The sequence below is a fragment of the Otolemur garnettii genome, unplaced genomic scaffold (assembly GCF_000181295.1).
Source record: "Otolemur garnettii isolate 467f Iridium unplaced genomic scaffold, OtoGar3 scaffold00006, whole genome shotgun sequence".
NCBI classification, from domain to species: domain Eukaryota; kingdom Metazoa; phylum Chordata; class Mammalia; order Primates; family Galagidae; genus Otolemur; species Otolemur garnettii.
The window spans coordinates 20,277,256-20,290,222 of record NW_003852401.1 but is presented as its reverse complement, the minus strand read 5'-3'; the positions used below and the strand labels follow the sequence as shown (position 1 = coordinate 20,290,222).

At 45.1% G+C, this 12,967-nt stretch overlaps 1 pseudogene; it reads left to right on the top strand.

The window, feature by feature from the left end:
- Nucleotides 1–1,310: 1,310 nt before the first annotated feature.
- LOC100943185 lies at nucleotides 1,311–2,005 on the top strand (annotated as a pseudogene).
- The last annotated feature ends 10,962 nt before the right edge of the window (nucleotides 2,006–12,967 follow it).

Genomic DNA, 12,967 nt, shown 5'->3' with positions numbered 1-12,967 from the left:
CCACAACGCCTGGCTATTTTTTGATTGCAGCCATCATTGTTGTTTGGCGGGCCTGGGTTGGATTCAAACCCACCACCTTAGGTGTATGTGGCTGGCACCTTAGCCGCCTGAGCCACAGGTGCCGAGCCTATTTTATATTATTTAAAAATAAATTTTTTTGCAATTAGTTCTCACTATGTTATACAGTTTGGTTTCCATCTCCTGGCCTCAGGGGATCCTTCTGCTTCTGCCTTCCCAGTAGCTGAGGCTATAGGTGCACACCCTTATGCCCAGCTTTAAAGTTGTTTTGTTTGTTAGTTTTTGGAGACAGAATCTCACTTTGTCGCCCTTGGTAGAGTGTGGTGGCATTGTAGCTCACGGCAATCTCCTGGGCTCAAGCGATTCTGTTGCCTCCTAAATAGCTGGGACTACAGATGCCTGCCACAACACCTGGCTATTTTTTAGAGACGAAGTCTTGCTCTGGCTTAGGCAGGTCTCAAAATTGTAAGCTCAGGCAATTCACTCACCTCAACCTCTCAGAGTAGTAGGTAAAGTTTTTTTTGTCTTATTTTTTTAATTTTGCTTTCAATTTTAGCTGGCTTTCACTCATCTTAGTTTGAAGTTTGTGTTTTTTAATTTTTTTTTCTTTCTTCCTTTAGCAATTCTCTTGCCCTTTGCCTCCCAAGTAGCTGGAATCACAGGCGCCTGCCACAAGGCCCTGCTTTTTTTTTTGTTGTTGTTGTTGTTGTTGTTTTTGGTAGAGATAGGGTCTCACTCTGGCTCACTCTGGTTCATGCTGGTCTCAAACCTCTGAGCTCAGCGATTCACCTGCCTCAGCTTCCCACAGCACTGGGACTATAGGCATGAGCCACCATGCCTGGCCTGGTAAAGTTTGAACTAAAAAAAGAAAAAAGAAAGAAAGAAAAAGAAAAATGGGCTGGGCATGTTGGCTCATTTCTGTAAACCTAGCATTCTGGGAGGCCAAGCCTGGTGGAATGCTTGAGCTCAGGAGTTCGAAACCAGCCTGAGAAAGAGTGAGACCCCCGTCTCTAAAAAATAGCCAGGTGTTGTGGCGAGTGCCTGTAGTCCCAGATACTTATGAGGCTGAGGGAGCCCAAGAGTTTTAGGTTTCTGAACTATGATGCCAGGGCACTCAACCCCAGGGTGACTGTGAGACTTTGTCTCAAAAAAAAAAAAAAAAAAAATAGAAAGAAAGAAAAGAAAAGAACTCACAGTTTTTTCCAGAAAAAACAAAAAAAATTTCAATTCTATAAAGAGGGGGATCAATAGATTAAAATAGGAAGGATCCCCAGTAGGCCGCCAGCGGTATCATGGCCACCCGGAATCCTCCTCCCCAAGACTATGAAAGTGATTGATGACCACTCTTACAAAGTGTTGGATTTAACCAAGTGTGCAAGAAGACACCACTGTGGAATCGAGTGGCAATTTCTACTGGTAGAAAAATACTCAGTAGCTACCCAAATTGTATTGGGTGGCGTGGCTGGCTGGTGTGCAGGTTTCTTGTTCCAGAAGATTGGAAAACTTGCAGCAACTGCAGTAGGTGGTGGTTTTCTTCTCCTTCAGATTGCCAGTCACAGTGGCTATGTTCAGATTGACTGGAAAAGAGTTGAAAAAGATGTAAACAAAGCAAAAAGACAGATTAAGAAACAAGCTAATAAAGCAACACCTGAAATCAACAATATAATTGAAGAAGCCACAGAATTTATTAAACGGAACATCGTGATATCCAGTGGATTTGTGGGAGGCTTTTTGCTAGGCCTTGCATCTTAAGGCCATGAATGTTCTACTGCCTTGGATTTGGTAATGAAAAGAGAAGTGGTGGCAACAAGGTGGTCTCTCAACAGTATGTGCTGCCCGAAGTCTGCAGGGCAAGGAGGAACCGACTAGCTGGACAATACCAAACTTACAACTTAGCATTTTGCCATCTGAAGCTTGGCAAACTTGTACCTGCTGTTAAACAACCTGTATGTTATGTGAAAATAGTATTCGTGAGTAAAACATAGCTTTCATCACTTTTTAAAAATTTGTTTAGAAATTAACCTATAAGATATCACCATTGGGTATAGATATGAAGAGAAAAAAGTCTGTTGATTCTTTTTATTTAAATAACATGTTCTTTATTGTGGTTTATGGTAGAGTGCTGACTTTTTGTTTTAGAAGATATGTTTGTAATAAAACATAGAGCTATAATGCCCTTTTGTGGAAAGCTTTAGAAATATTATAATCATTAAAAAATTAAACAGAGTCTACTGATGTAAAAAAATAAAAATAAAATATGAAGGATCCCTCTGTCAGTTAAACTTTTAGGCAAGATGGCAAGTTCTTTGACTATGAAGTCATTGATTTCCTTATCAAAAGAACTCGATTTAACATGACATCAGGGGTGGCGCCTCAGTGGGTAGGGCGCTGGCCCCATATACCAATGGTGGCAGTTTCAAACCCAACCCCGGCCAGACTGCAACAAAAAAAAAGAGCTGGGCATTGTAGTGGGCGCCTATAGTCCCAGCTACTCAGGAAACTGAGGCAAGAGAATCACCTAAGCCCAGGAGTTGGAGGTTGCTGTGAGCTGTGACGCCACAGCATTCTACCAAGGGCAATAAAGTGAGACTCTGTCTCTTAAAAAAAAAAATGACATCAGAAGTATAGGCAACAAATTAAAAAAATAAAAAGCAATGTGTTTTATATAATGGCAAAAAAAAATTAAAAAATCATAAAGAAGATGTTGGTGGCTTGGTGCCTGTGGCTCCAGCGGCTAAGAGGCCATCCACATACACCTGAGCTGGCAGGTTCGAATCCAGCCCAGGCCCGCCAAACAACAATGATGGCGGCAACCAAAAAATAGCCAGGCATTGTGGTGGGTGCTGGTAGTCCCAGCTATTTGGGAGGCAGAGGCAGGAGACTCGCTTGAGCCCATGAGTTGGAGGTTACTGTGAGCTGTGATGCCATAGCACTCTACCCAGGGTGACAGCTTGAGGCTCTGTCTCAAAAAAAAAGAAAAAAAGATGCTTGTGTTCTGGTCAAGCAAGGGGCTACCCTAGGAAAATGACTATTTGTAGTAAGAGAGAAGCTGGAATTCAGCTCTGTGACCGAGACCCTGGTCTGATCAGAGAGTGGCTGATCCCCTCCTTGCCTTACCACTTACTGGAAGTGTATGTTGTAGCAGATCTTTTCACCTTTCTCTGCCTCTGTTTCTTACTTGTAAAATGCAATCATAGTAAGTTATGAATAAATCTTCATTTTTCCTTCCCTTCTTTCTTTTCTTTTTTAAGACAGAGTCTCACTTTGTCTGTCATCTTTGGTAGAGTACCATGGAGTCATAGCTCACAGCAACCTCAAATTCTTGGGCTGGTACTATAGGCGCCTGCCACAATGCCTGGCTATTTTTAGAAATGGGGTCTCCCTCTGGCTCAGGCTGGTCTTGAACTTGTGAGCTAGAGCAATCTACCCGCCTCAGCCTCCCAGAGTTCTAGGATTACAGGCGTGAACCAGCCACCTCACCGGGCCTTTCTTCCCTTCTTTTAATAGCAAAGTGTTAGTCTTCACAAACTCAAATATTTAGAGGCTGCTATTTTTATTTGCTTTCATCACAATGTCCTAACTTGGGTAAATCAACATGATGCAATAGGAACAAGACCTCTTTGGTCATTTACTGGGCTGAATGTTTGCCATAAATACCTACAAGTTCCAAAATGGCCAAAGCTATTCAAAAGATCTGAGAGCATAATAAATTCAGAGTAATGTTAGGTACAGTATAATAGATGTCAAGGAGACCTTGTAGGAGATTTGGGTACTTTACCTACCACCTAAGGCTTCATACATGTTTTTATTTTATTTGTTTGTTTGTTTGTTTAATTTTGATACAGAGTCTCACTCTGTCACCCTTGAGTAGAGTGTCATGGGGGTATCCTAGCTCACAGCAACCTCAAACTCTTCACTTTAAGCTATCCTCTTGCCTCAGCCTCCTGAGTAGCTGGGACTACAGACTCATGCTACCATGCTCTGCTAGTTTTTTTTTCTATTTTTAGTAGAGATGGGTCTTGCTCTTGCTCAGGCTGATTTAGAACTCCTGAGCTCAAGTGATTCAACCAACTTGGCTTCTCAGAGTGCTAGGATTACAGATGTGAGCCCCAGTGCCCAGACACATGTCTTTATATATACATATTTTTTGAGACAGAGTCTTACTTAGTCGCCCTGGGGTTGAATGCCCTGACCTTATATTTCCCCCAACCTCAAAATGATCTTCTTGCCTCAGCCTCCTGAGTAGCTGGGTCTCCAGGCATCCTCCATAATGCCTGACTATTTTTCGAGACAGGGTCTCGCTCTTACTCAGGCTGGTCTGGAGGGTCATGTCTCTATGTTATTAATAAATATTACAGATGGACAGCCTGAAAGCTAACTACATGCTGAATCACTTAGGTTTTGAATAGGAGGCAAAACCTCCTAAAAATCCTCCTGCAAGGTCCAGATCTGTGGTGGGCCAGTCCAGGTCTAGCCTGTGCACTAATCCTCAGGTACTGAACCATCAGGAAGAAGCCACCACCAGGGCGCATTTTCACTCAGGTTTCCATATAGAACCACTTACACACCTGCCAAAACCCACCTTGTTCTACTCCTCAAGGGAAAATTAAAAGAACAACAAATAGCATTCCCTGAAAACACCAACATAGCTCTCATTAAATAAATGTTTATATCAACAGAAACTCCAAAGTTTTGCTTAAACCTGGTGTCTCATGACTCCAGCTGTCCCTGCCACTTGCCCAAAGCTTGGACTGATGACCTGAGGTGGAACCTTCAGCTACAGGGTGACTGGACCCTGCTGTAGGGAAAAGAGGCTCACGGGTTTTAGGTCAGTAAGGAGCTTCTTTTCAGCATGGAGGGATATGTTTGCAGTAAGTCTTTGGTGAAAGGAGGTGATCTAGGAAGCTGAGGAACATGGTAAAAATCTTTACCATGATTTAATGGGTCAGGGCTCCAGAGAATGTCTTGATGATGTGAATAAAAGGAAAGTGATCGTGGAAGTGATTTTTCTGGATGATTTGTTGAATCTCTTTCTCAGAATTACATAATCCAAGCTCAGCACCATAGCTCAGTGGTTAGGGCACCAGCCACATACAGCAGGGCTGTCAGGTTTGAACTGGTCCAGGACTGCTAAACAACAATGACAACTGCACCAAAAAAAATAGCCAGGTGTTGTGGCAGGTGCCTGTAGTCCCAGCTACTTGGGAGGCTGAGGCAAGAGAATCACTTAAGCCCAAGAGTTTGAGGTTGCTATTGGCTGTGATGCCATAGCACTCTACCAAAGGCTACAAAGTGAGACTCTGTCTCAAAAAAAAAAAAAAAAAAAGAAAGAAAGAAAGAAAGAATTACATAATCCAGAACATTATTTGGAAATTAAAATTGGTTATTTCGAGTAATATTCTATTTATTTATTTTTATTTTTTATTTTTTATTTGAACCCGCCAGCCTCAGTGTGTGTATAGGCCAGGTCCCTACACACTGAGCTGTGGGCACCACCCTATTTTTTTTTTAGACAGAGTCTTAGTCTGTTGATAAAGTGCTATCATGTCATAGCTCACAGCAACCTCAAACTTCTGGGCTCAGGCAATCCTCTTGACTAAGTCTCCCCTGTAGCTGGGACTACGGGTGCTTGGAATGACACCTGGCTAGTTTTTCTATTTTTAGTAGAGACAGGTCTTGCTGTTGCTTAGAATGGTCTCAAACACCTAAGCTCAAACAATCCTGCCTCAGCCTTCCACAGTGCTAGGATTAAAGGCACAAGCCACCATACCCAGCTATTTCTAGTAATTTTTAAAAGGTATATATCAATGATTTCTTATGTTGTATTAAGTAACCGATTTCTTTATTTATGTGTATTTTGTGTCTCCCTTCATAACAATGGAATTTTGTTTTTTTTACATCCTTTTCCTAAATCACTCAGGCTGCTTTCCTCTCTTTCTTTTTTTTTTTTTTTTTGAGACAGAGTCTCAAGCTGTTGCCCTGAGTAGAGGAATGTGGCATCACAGCTTACAGCTCTGGGGCTTAGGTGATTCTCTTGCTTCAGCCTCCCAAGTAGCTGGGACTATAGACGCCACAACTCCTGGCTTTTTTTTTGGTTGTAGTTGTTATTGTTGTTTGGCAGTCCCGGGCTAGATTTGAACCTCCCAGCTCCAGCGTATGTAGCTGGCACCTTAGCTGCTTAAGCTACAGACATCGAGCCTGCTTTCCTCTTTTCTTTTCTTTTTTTTCCCTTTGAGACAGAGTCTCACTTTGTCGCCCTTGGTAGAGTGCTGTGCTGTCATAGCTCACAGCAACCTCCAGCTCCTGGGCTAGGGTGATTCTCTTGCCTCAGCCTCCCGAGTTGCTGGGAATACAGGCATCTGCCACAACGCCCAGCTATTTTTGTTGCAATTGCCACTGCTGTTTTAGCTGGCGGGGATAGCATGGCACCATCACCCTTGGTATATGGGGCTGGCGCCCTACCCACTGAGCCACAGGCGCCACCCTGCTTTCCTCTTTTCATGGGTCTGACCCAACACCAGTTCATTTTAGGCACACTCAATATCTCTGAATAAAACATGACAGAAGAGAAAGAAAAAGGGTGCAGAAGTCTGGTCCTCCCCAGTGCATGCTGCTGGTGCCGTTTTCCATACCTTTTCTTCCTGGGAACAGAGAGAGATGCAGGATGATATTTCTGCTGGTGACAACTCTTTTTCTAAAAAAATTGAGATGCATGAGATTTACATAACATAAACTAACCATTTTAAATGAACAGTTCAGCAACACTGTCTAGTATATTTACAACGTTGTGCATCCACCACTTCTGTCTAGCGTCAAAACATTTTTTGCCACTCTCAGAGGGAAATCCATACACATTTAGCAGTTACACCTCTCCCCCCTCCTGCAGCCCTGGTAACTACCAATATACTTTTTGTGCCCAGGAGACTCTTGCTTGGTTACATCCCCCTACAAAATCCACAGAGTTTTGCAGGCTGTGAAAGGGTCTCTCTGGCCTCAAGCGTGACACCAGGCGATATAAAGGATATTCAAAACCAGGGAGGGCAGGAGGGTGGATGTGAGATAAAAACTTACATATTCTGTATAATGAACACTATTCTGGTGCTGGGTGCACCAAAAGCCATGACTTGAGCATTATACAAGATATCCATGTTGGGTGGTGTCTGTGGCTCAGTGGGCAGGGCGCCGGCCCCATCTATCAAGGGTGATGGGTTCAAACCCCATACTGGCCAGACTGCAACAAAAAAATAGCCGGGCGTGGTGGCAGGCGCCTGTAGTCCCAGATATTTGGAAGGCTGAGGCCAGAGAATCGCTGAAGCCCGGGAGTTGCTGTGAGTTGTGTGACACCATGGCACTCTACCATGGGCGACAAAGTGAAACTCTGTCTCTACAAAAAAAAAAGAAAGAAAGAAAGAAAAAGATATCCACGTACTACAAACACTTATACACCCTTAATAGTTTGAAATTAAATAAATAAGGAGAGACGAGGATGTAGACAATGCTGAGAACTTCTCACAGTGTGGACCTTACTACGGAAAATAATTTTGTTTCATTTTCATTTAATTTTTTTTTTTTTGAGGCAGAGTCTCAAGCTGTCTCTCGGGGTCAAGTGCAGTGGTATCACAGCTCACAGCAACCTCCAATTCTTGGGCTTAAGCAATTCTCTTGCCTCAGCCTCCCAAGTAGCTGGGACTATAGGTGCCCGCCACAATCCCTGGCTTATTTTTTGGTTGTAGTTGTCTTTGCTGTTTTAGCTGGCCCAGGCCAGGTTGGAACCCACCACCCTCGGTGTATGTGGCCAGCACCCTACCAATTCAGCTGTGGGTACCACCCATTCTGTTTCTTTAATAAGAAAATATGGGTGACGGGAACAATGTCTGGCACTCTGGAAGGCTGAAGCGGGTGGACTGCCTGAGCTCACCATTTTCAGACCAGCCTGAGCCACAGCGAGACCTCCTCTCTAAAAATAGCCAGGTGGTTGGTGTCTGTGGCTCAGCGTTTAGGGCGCCAGCCCCATATACTGAGAGTGGTGGGTTCAAACCCAGCCCCGGCCAAACTGCAGCAAGAAACAATAGCTGGGCATTGTAGTGGGCGCCTGTGGTCCCAGCTACCCGTCTCTAAAAATAGCTGGGCATTGTGGTGGGTACCTGTAGTTAGTCCTAGCTACTTGGGAGGCTGAGGCAAAAGAATGGCTTAAGCCCAAAAGTTTGAGGTTGCTATGAGCTATGATGCCATCGCACTCTACTGAGGATGACAAAGTGAGACTCTGTCTCACAAAAAAAAAGAGAACTTAAAAATAGCCCAGCATTGTGGCAGGCCCCTGTAGTCCCAGGTACTCAGGAGGCTAAAATAAGAGAATGACTTGAGCCCAAGAGTTTGAAGTTGCTGTGAGCTATGATGTCATAGGACTCTACTGGGGGCAACAAAGTGAGACTCTGTCTCAAAAAAAAATACTACTTGATATTAGTAAGATAAAATGAAGACACAAGAGAAAGGGAATAATCAAAGATCACGCCTGAGTTTTGACTCTAGATAATGGGAGGCTTTGTGTGACCATTATGGAAACAGGGTTTAGGTGGTTCAGAGTGTAGTAAGTTGACGTTGGGGGCAGAAAGGTGAATTTGAGAAGAAGAGAGACTCAAAGGGTGGGACAGAGTAGGCCAGTCAGTGTCACTGCGGAGTGAAAGCCATAGGTCCCTAGACTGATCTGGACCTGAGAACTATCAGGTTGAGAGGTGGCATGAGGGGCCTTTGCTTACAGTGTCCAGGTAAGGTCTCTGGAGAAGGATTCAACTGAACAGATGCAGCCAAACCTTAAGAGTAGCCTATATTGGAGGACAGAGAGCAAAGCCCTTGAAGGCAGCCAAGAGAAGTCTTGAGAGAGAGCAGAGAGTCCTGTAACCAGAGAGAGGAAAATGTCGCAAATAGGTGGGGGCACTGTGGCCCAATGCCCCAGTGAGGTTAGAGGGAAGGGAAACAGGAAAGGTCTGTGCAGGGTGAAAGAGTGAGTGATGACGAGAGGTGCAGATTCCCACCACCTGCTTACTGCGGCTGGGATTAAGAAGGGAGGAAAATCCCAGGATCACTCAAGGAAATGGCGCAAGAGAGTTTCAAAACAGCCAGCCCCTGACCCTGGTGGTACTGGGTCTCAAGTTCTGAGGCTTTCCACATGGGGTTTCCTGGGTGGTGCTGGCCATGGGGTTGTAATCCAGCAGTCCCTGGTCAGAGCTTTACAGCAGCAGAGTCAATTCCAAAGTCCACTCAGTGGCCAGCTTGTGAAAAGAGCAAATAAGCCGTGAGTGTTTTCTCTCAAATCCCATTATCTCTACAAAAATGACCTCTGGAATAGCACATAGAACCTCCTCTACATGTTTTGGAAAGTGCGTGCATAGGCTGTAAAGACACTGCAAGAAAATCGACAGTTCGTTCATACTTTTCAAAAAGCTGGAGCCCAAACACAGTCTTTGCAAAAAACAAAGAGGAAAGAAACTTAGTAGAGTGGAGACAAACACATGTAGGGGAGGAAAACATTGTTTCCTCTATTCATCTTAGGTTCTCCAGCGGCCGGTTCCAAGTGCAGTGGTGTTTACAACTAATTGATCCCAATCAGTTACAGATTCATTTTTTCCTTCTCCATTCACATTGCTTCACCTGACCAGCCTTATGGAAAAAAAAAATTAGCAAGAGAAAAACAGATCTATTAACATGCTCATCTTGCACGTATACATAGCAACACCTAGATAACTAGCCTAAAGTTTTGATTAAAACTTGGGCTGGTGAGGAGCAGCGCCTATGGCTCAAAGGAGTAGGGCGCGGCCCCATATGCAAAAAAAAAAAAAAACTTGGGCTGGTGAAATAGCCAAGCATTGTGGCAGGCACCTGCAGTCCCAGCTGCTCGGGAGGCTGAGGCAAGAGAATCGTGTGAGCCCAAGAGTTTGAGGTTGCTGTGAGCTGTAACAAACGCCGTGGCACTCTACCCAGGGCGATAGCTTGAAACTCTGTCTCAAATAAAAAAAAAATAGTTAAGATAAAAAACAAACAAACAAAAAACTTTGTGGGCTGGCCTACTTGTTGGCTCAACCCTGTAATCCTAGTATTTTAGGGAGGTGGGAGGATTGCTTGAGGCCTGAAGTTTGAGACCAGCCTGAGCAAGAACAAGACCAGTTTCTACACAAACAAACAAAAAACTAAACAAACAAACAAAAAGTGGGCGGACTAAACAAAAAAAAAAAAAAAAGGAGTTTTGGGGCCTCTGAGAAAGGGAGGCAAGTAATGGGCAGGCGGGGAAATAAAGTAAACAAAGGTTGTTTAGTAATAATTGTTTTGCAGATTTAAGTACCTTTCCCATTGATAGCTGTTAGAGTCCTCCTCTTCCTATAGGAAGAATTTCCTTTACAAAAGGAAAGCTTGTGCCCTGTCTGCTTTTCTTGCATTTGCTGATTCTCAATGGCCTTTAGTTCAAAATAATGCACATGCCAAAGAGGCATATTTTGGGGTGGCATATTCTGGTGCCCCTCACACACACAAGATAAAAACATCCAACTTTGTTAAGCTGGGACTGGCTGCTGGTGGGGCTTCCTGTACAGGGGCCTGGAGAGATGGGGAGGGTCATAGGGCCAGTTCAGGAGGTGACATAAGCATGTAAATGGGGTCCTTCAAGAGCTTGAAATCTCCTTCAGCTGTTAGTGACAGCTATCATTAGCAGCCAGAGCAGAGGTTCTAGCAAGCAATAACTCTAAAGGAAGATGGAGGCACTTGTGGCTCAGTGAGTAGGGCGCCGGCCCCATATACCTAAGGGAGGCAGGTTCAAACCCAGCTCATGGCCAAACTGCAAGAACAAAAAAATAGCCAGGCATTGGGGCGGCCGCCTGTAGTTCCAGCTACTTAGGAAGCTGAGGCAAGAGAATCACCTATGAGGGGCCCTCAAGCTTTTTAAACAGGGGCCCAGTTCACTATCCCTCAGTCCGTTGGAGGGCCAGACTGCTGGCCCCGGGACGAGGTGGCTGCTAAGCAGGACAGGCAGCGACGGCAAAAACACCAGCGGGCCAGATAAATGTCCTAGGCGGGCTGCAGTTTGAGGACGCCTGGCTTAAGCCCAAGAACTGGAGGTTGCTGTGAGCCTTGACTGCACAGCACTCTACTAAGGGCAACAAAGTGAGATTCTGTGTCTAAAAAAAAAGAACCAGGCAGCTCCTGTGGCCCAGTGGGTAGGGCATCAGCCCCATATACTGAGGGTGGTGGGTTCAAACCCGGCCAAACTGCAACAACTAAAAAAAATAGCCAGACATTGTGGCAGGAGCCTGTGGTCCCCGCTACTTGGGAGGTTGAGGCAGGAAAATCGCCTAAGCCCAGTAGGAGGTTGCTGTGAGCAGTGTGACATCATGGCACTCTACTGAGGTTGATAAAGTGAGACTCTGAATCTACCAAAAAACAACAACAATTAAACTCTAAAGGAAGGTTTAGACACTTGAGGGAATAAGGCCCTGAAGACAGAGTTGGAGGCCAGGTGCAGTGGTTAATGTCTGTAATCCTAGCACTCAGGGAGGCTGAGGTGGACGGACTGTTTGGCCTGGGTTTGAACCTGCCACCTCCAGCATATGGGGCCTGTGCCCTACTCCTTTGAGCCACAGGCACCGCCCAAGGGCAAGATCCTATCTCTACTAAAGTTAGAAAAATTGAGGCAAGGGAATCACTTGAGCCCAAGAGTTTGAGGTTGCTGTGAACTAAGACGATGTCAGGGCACTCTACCCAGGGTGACAGAGTGTCCGAGCTGCAGATCATTTGGGTGGCAGGATCTTTGAATGATATAGCACGCTCATTACTAAAACCAAGGTACAAGGCTGGATCATTATTCCAGGCAAAATCTCAGATATTGGAACCAAAGAATAAGGTCCAAGTGGATCACACCCACTCCCAACCCCACCCCAGTTAAGTAGGAAAACTAAGCTCCTAAGTTATTTCCCCTGCTTAGAGGCCAGATTAATGGATTAACCTCAGAATCTGGTGTGGGTCAAGACCTACATACAGATGGGGACAAAGTATTTGGGACCACAACCAGGTCAGTCATTGCCAAAACTACACGTCTAGCTCAGCCCTGGGCATTCACATCCCACTTGGAATCTGAGTGAGCCAAGCCATTGTGGCATTCCATATCCTTGACACTGAATCAAAAATTCTTAGATTCCTTGGTCTGACCTTATGCCAGGAGTAGGATTTTCCTACAGTTCTAGGCAATTGGCTCCCAGGGCAGAAGCAGGGTTGGAGAAGAACTCAGCCTAGCCTGGGATCTCTCCCTCTCAGCTCAGAGGGGGGACCAATTCAGTCTCCAAAGGGTGCTCTCCCCATCCCCACACTCTTCCCTCTGCAGAAACATAGTGTTAGCCCCTGACCTGAGGGCAAGAAAGATCAGAAGCCCGCACACTGGTTCATATTTTCCCTTTTTAATTAGAAATTCCACCTCAGTGTGGCCAGGTTTCATTCTCTCCCTGCAGTCTCCGGCTCTAGTAAAATTTTACTTGCCAATTAAGTCAGTACTCCCTTATCTGGGGCATGCAAATCTTCCTACAAACCATTGACACCCTTCAGTCACCTCTTTGTTAATCAACTCAGCAGGAAAGCAGACTGTTAGAGGGTCAGAGACGCTCAAGGGCATAACGGGTTAGACACTCATTAGAGGCTAAAGACAATCCTTCCAGGCACATTAGCAGAGACCGTGGGATTGTAAGGGCTTTAGCAGCATGAGGCTGAGCCCACATATTTACTACTAAGTGCAAAATTACACTGAGACCGGAAAAACCCATCAGGACAGTGTCGCTGTCAGCCTAAAAACTTGTTTCTTCAAAACCTGGGCTCTGGCTTGGCGCCTATAGCTCAACCGGCTAAGGCACCAGCCACATACACCTAAGGTGGCGGGTTCGAATCCCCAGCCCGGACCCGCCAAACAACAATGACG